The sequence below is a fragment of the Choloepus didactylus genome, chromosome X (assembly GCF_015220235.1).
Source record: "Choloepus didactylus isolate mChoDid1 chromosome X, mChoDid1.pri, whole genome shotgun sequence".
NCBI classification, from domain to species: Eukaryota; Metazoa; Chordata; class Mammalia; order Pilosa; family Megalonychidae; genus Choloepus; species Choloepus didactylus.
Genome location: NC_051334.1, coordinates 45,465,591 through 45,471,590, shown reverse-complemented (window position 1 = coordinate 45,471,590; position 6,000 = coordinate 45,465,591).

Sequence of the window (6,000 nt, the reverse complement as noted above, 5' to 3'; positions counted from 1 at the left end):
AGCCCAAACTTCTGGAGCCTCAACAGAACATGTAAATGTGGTAATTGAGCCATTTGCAGGCACTAAACTCTTAGTCTAAAGGTTCAGCAACCAGGTTTTTCTCTGCTCTGCTGGCACTCCAGACCCTCAGCACCTTAAAAAGCTTCAAAGAGAGAAACAGTTTCCAGTTCCAAGTCTGGACATCTGACAGGGTGAGTGGGTCATCAAGGTAGAAGTGAGTCAGGAAGTTAGTACAGGAGTTTGAGTTCCCTGGACCTGGGCTTGAGGCCCTGGGTCCCACTTCCAGAATGATCCCCTTTGCTCTGATCTCTATACCTTTCTGTTTTCTGAGTACCATTCTGTATGGGGTTCAATCCCCTGACCTGTGTTTGTACAGGGTACAAAGCCCTGACCTGAGTTTGTCTGTTGGGTGTACTCCTGGAAAATAAGAACTCCAACAATTAATTGGTATTTAATGAAACTAATTATGCCTGTTTAACTATTAACTGATGTGTTATTTAGGTATAGTGTTTAATGCCTGTTTAATTGTTAATTGGTGTTCAGTCTAGTTATTAATTGGCATGTTACTTAAATAAGTGTTAAACATCTATTTAAATTTGTGAGTTGGTGTGTTACTGCATTTGTATTGTTCAAGTGTTTTAATTGGTTACAGATTACAGAAATTCTTTAAAATGGGAAATTCTAATTCTAACAGCATTCTTAAATATAGTCCTTTGGGCTATATTTTGAAAAATTTGAAAGATTTTAGCTATGAGTCTATGAAAAAACAAAAAGTTGTTTGCTTCTGCAATACAATCTGGCCTCAATATGATTTAGAATCAGGAGTCAAATGGCCTGAGAATGGCTCTTTAGAAAAGAACACTGTATTACAGTCAGAGTTGTTCTGCAAGAGAGGGCAGAAATGGGATAAGATGAATGATGTATGTTCAATCCTTTATTTGTCTCTCCCAGCAATCAATATTGATTAGAAAATGTAAAAATTCTACCTATAAATATTAGCAGAGAAAAGAAAAATGTCCTCCCTGATTCAAATCCAGAGGATCCAATAGAACTTTGTTAACTCCTTCATCTCCTCCCCCTCCACCCTATAACCGAGGGGCCAATAGATCAGGAAAGGAGGAAGCTCCCCTTCCTCCTCTGTATCCCTCTTAATCAGTGGTAAAGGACTCTGAGATAGAAATGGTCTCCCCCTCCCATACTTGCCATTGTACTCAATTTGGCCAGTGCTGCTCTCTCAAACCAGCAGCAGTCACCAGAAAAACTTCAACCCCTCTGGCAAGTGCCTATAGGAGTAGAGGAACAGGGAAGCTTGAGAGGATTTATAATATTCAAGCATACCAGAAAAGATGGAAAAGTAGGGTTCAAATTAGTGAGTTTTATATTTCCATTTTTCTGTTTTTTGAGTGTATCTAACTTTCTAATTGTGTCTGTTTTGTGCAATGTATATTTTCCTACCTCTGGATGGTGATACCAAATTGGCAACCAAGTTTTTAAAAGAGCTCCATTAGAATTGCTTAAAGATAAATAAGTGCATATATACATATATATATATATATGATCTTTGACACTGTCTTTAAATGTCCCACAAATCATAATTATTTTTAAAATAATTTATCAAACTAATAATTTAATTGCATTAAAAACACAAACTTACATTTTTCACCATCTTAAAATTCTAATAGATATAATGTTCCTTTTTGCATTGGAGGTTAAAAAATCTCTTTGTTTTCATAATTTCCTAAAATAAAAATTTATATAGATAGACAGATAGATAGATAGATATAAAATACTAGTAATACTCCTGGAGTCCCAGAGAAAAAAGAAAAAAAAAAGAAAGAAAAAATCTAGGCACCAAGATTCAAAGCTTTAGTACCTGTAATTACTGTAAACAAACCTAGATATTGGAAAGAAACCACCCCTGGAATTTCCCTAAGGCAGCAGAGGGCTGCCTCAGGAAAAGACAAAGACTTTTCCAATTGTCTGGGTCACAGCTTTAGGAGATATGGATCTAATAATTGGAAATAATTAAAAGAAGGACAAAGGAACTCTCATAAACACTAAGGCCTCCTTAGGGGTCTTAAACCCCACTGCCCTCATTTAAAACTTTTAAAACCAGGCCTCATTCTTTCTGTCCCACCTATCCCTGCCCCCAGGGCCTAACCAGCTAAGACAGCTATGGGGGAAGGGTTGAGTGTGGAAAGATGGGGGAGGGTGGACTTGGTTTAGAATTTTTTCTACTGGGTCTGGAGATTAGAAATGGTAGACACAGAAGAAATGTTGTGGAATGGACCATGTTTGTTCTGAGAGAATTCCCCAATTAAAATTTTTTCCAATAATACCTTTGAAATAGTAATCATAGTAAACAAATCATTATTAAAATATAAATACCCTTGGGATGTGGGTAACTGAATAAGATCTAATTGCCAAATTTCAATAAGTAAGAGAAAATGTCCTTGAGAGCTATGGAAAAGTTTCCCTGGATTTATGCTTGGGACTAATTAAACAATTGTATATTTTCCAGAGTTTGATGATTTGGGGGTTGTTCATAATTTTAGAATATTATGAAAACAAAGAGATTTTTTAAACTCCAATAGAAAAAGGACCATTATGTCTATTAGAATTTTAAAATCATGAAAAATGTAAGTTTGTGTTTAATGAAATTAAATTACTAGTTTGACAAACTATTTTTAAAATAATTATGCTTTGTAGGATATTTAAAGACAGAATTGAAGATCTTTTTGGTAACTTAAGGTATGCGAGTATGTAAAGTATGCAGTATGTGCTTTGTTAAAGAAAGGGGTTTAGTTTTGTCTTTGAGAAAGAATAGGACAAAGCCTGGATGAATATAGAAAGTTGTGGAAGTTTATGGAAGTGAATTTTGTTTGTGGTTTTCAATGCTGACTAAAATTCGATAAGCTTGTCTAAGGGACTATAGTTTTTAAACGGCTAGTTTTAATTTGTAAAACAAGACCTGAATGGATATGGAAAGTTGTAGAAGGGTGGTGAAAGTGGAGTAATTCTGTTTTTTTGTTGTCAATGCTGACCAAAAACTTCATAGGCTTCTTTAAAATATTTTGTAAGAGTTTTTTGTGTCAAACTGTGTATTCACACAAAACCGAGTTTAGTTTTCTCTCTGTGAAAATAATGCAGATTGTTGATCTGCTCTTAATGAAAGGCTATAAAAAGTTTTTCTTAACCATCTGAGCATTCTGTCTAGAAGACAAAGTCTATGTCACATAATTAAATAATATCTGTGGGAGCCCTGGGCCCCTGAGTGTCTTGAAGACTGCACACAGCAGTTTGCTTGACCTAGGACAGTTAAGGTTTGACCTAATCTCCTGATAATATCAGTTGCAAAATATACTCTATACCTGAAACTACCTCCTCCCTGAGACTCCCTGAGATACTGTTATCTACAAGATAATCTATAATCCTCCCCTCCTCCCTGTTGATTGCAATCAATGCCTCTCTACATTGCATGACACTCCCCCATTCCCCACCTTATGCTCTCATATCATTTGAATGTCGAGCACTTATAACCAGCTTATTCAGCCCCCCTAAAGTGCAGGCTATTTCCACATTGTGCTCTGAACTCACCGCCATTCAGAGCAGCTCCTGAATCCATTCAGAGAAACTCCTGATTTCAGGACAAGGTGACTCGACTTCCCCACCCTGTAGGTAAGCCCTATAATAAAAGTTCATGTCTCAGAATGTCTCTGGTGCTTTCTTTAGTCCTTTGGCTACAAAAGCCCTCTTGGGCCATGACAATATCCTTTTTGATGTTTATTTTGACTTTATCATCCTTTATTTTAGAAGACTTTTTGTTGTCACTTTGGTTAAATGAGGAACCAAATATTGTTTCACAGTAACCCTTTTCCTTGTTTAGCATAGTGTTCAAAACTGACAACTTTTAACATTTTGCCATCCCAAAATTGAACCCTAAAGGATGTCTTTTATTTCAAACTGTTGCAAAGGATTTGTTTTTTTTTTTTTTACCGTGTAAAAGTGAGGTGATATTATATAGGAAATGTTTGGGAGGTACTACAATAAGTAAAAGGGATTCTCTATCCTTCTGTTAGCTAAATTCTATGGGTGAAATGTTATTCATTTATTTAGAGATTGTATAAAATTCCTAAAGACTTGACAATGTTCTCACTATCCATTTTATTTCCTGATACTGATACAGATCATGGAAACAACAAAATTTTCTTGTTAGTTATGCTAGCTTGCTCTAACGCTTCTCTACAAGTACATGTGGTCAACAAAAAGGGACTTTAAAGGAGAAGCAAGGCAAATATATAAATTATGCTCTACCTGTTAGTTAACATAACCCTGGTAAATGTGTAAAGGTGAGACAGGACAAAACTTCTGGTATGGTCAATTGCCAAATGTTTTTATTTCTTAAAATAGCTTCATTTAGAAAATGCTTTTAAGAAATTTATGACCTAGATTGTAAGCTCTTAGAGCAGTCAAATTTATTTTTGAACTTTAATTGTTATTTTTAAATTCTGAGGTGCTTTGTTCTTTGTGTATAATCTGGTAGTTTTCTGGAACTTTTTTATCTATGTGACATCTGAGACTCAGCATTATAGCACTCTAGCTCTGAAAGTCAGCATTACTCCATAAAGCAACTGTTAAAGAAGCTGAAAAAGAGATCAGACTTCAATTAGAGATGTGAATGAAGCTGATCTGGTTAGGACTAAAGTAAATCAGAATACAGGATAAAAGATAATATTGTCTGTATTTTAAGACTTTCATTTCTGTGTGAGACCAAAGGAGGAGAGATTTATTTTGTCCAAAATTTAAAATTTCTGTGGCCTGTTATCTGATTTAACCTGTCCAGTTTATTTAAACAACCTAATTCAGCTTTATTTGCATGGAACCTAGAATAGGGAATGAGATCTTAGTATTCTGTATCAGTTAATATAATACCCTGATGCATTTCAGAGTATTTTGGGCATAAAATGAAAAACAATTTGCAACGTTCCTTGAGGGACTGGGGAAAGAAAACATGGAACTATTAAACTTCCCCACCTGGGGAATATCTGCTTTTCTCTCAAGAAATAGGGGCTCCTAATTTACTCTAAAATACATGAACCCTACCTAATACAACATAATGCCTAAGAGTCACCCCCTGAAAATCTCTAAATCTCTGTGTTGCTCAAATATGTTCTCTCTCTCTCTCTCTCTCTCTCTCTCTCTCTCTCTCTCTCTCTCTCTCTCTCTCTCTCTCTTTAAATTCTATTTTATTGAGATATAGTCACATACTATACAATCATCCCTGGTGTACAATCAATTGTTCACAGCACCATTATATACTTGTGCATTCATCACCTCATTCAATTTTTGAACATTTTCATTGCCATACACACAAAAAAATAAGAATAAAAGTTAAAATGGAAACGAACACCCAAAACACCCCATCCCCCATCCCTCCCTATTATTCATTTACTTTTTGTCCTCATTTTTCTATTTATCTGTCCATACACTGTATAAAGGGAGTGGGAGCCACAAAGTTTTCACAAACACACAGTCACACAGTGTAAGCTATATAGTTATACAATCATCTTCAAGAATCAAGGCTTCTGGGTTGCAGTTTAACAGTTTCAGGTATTTCCTTCTAGCTATTCCAATACACTAAAAACCAAAAAGGAATATCTATATAATTCATAAGAATAACCTCCAGAATGACCTCTCAACTCTATTTGAGACCTCTCAGCCACTGAAACTTTATTTTGTTTCCTTTCCCTTCCCCCTTTTGGTCTAAGAAGGTTTTCTCAATCCCACAATGCCAGGGTCAACCTCATCACCATGAGTCATGTCCCACATGCCAGAGAGTTCCACATGCCTGGGAGTCACATCCCACATAGTGGGGAGGGCAGTGAATTTACCTGCAGAGTTGGCTTAGAGAGAGAGGCCACATCTGAGCAACAAAAGAGGTTCTCTGGGGTTGAATCTTAGGCACCATTTTAAGTAGGCTTAGCCTCTCCCTTGTAGTAA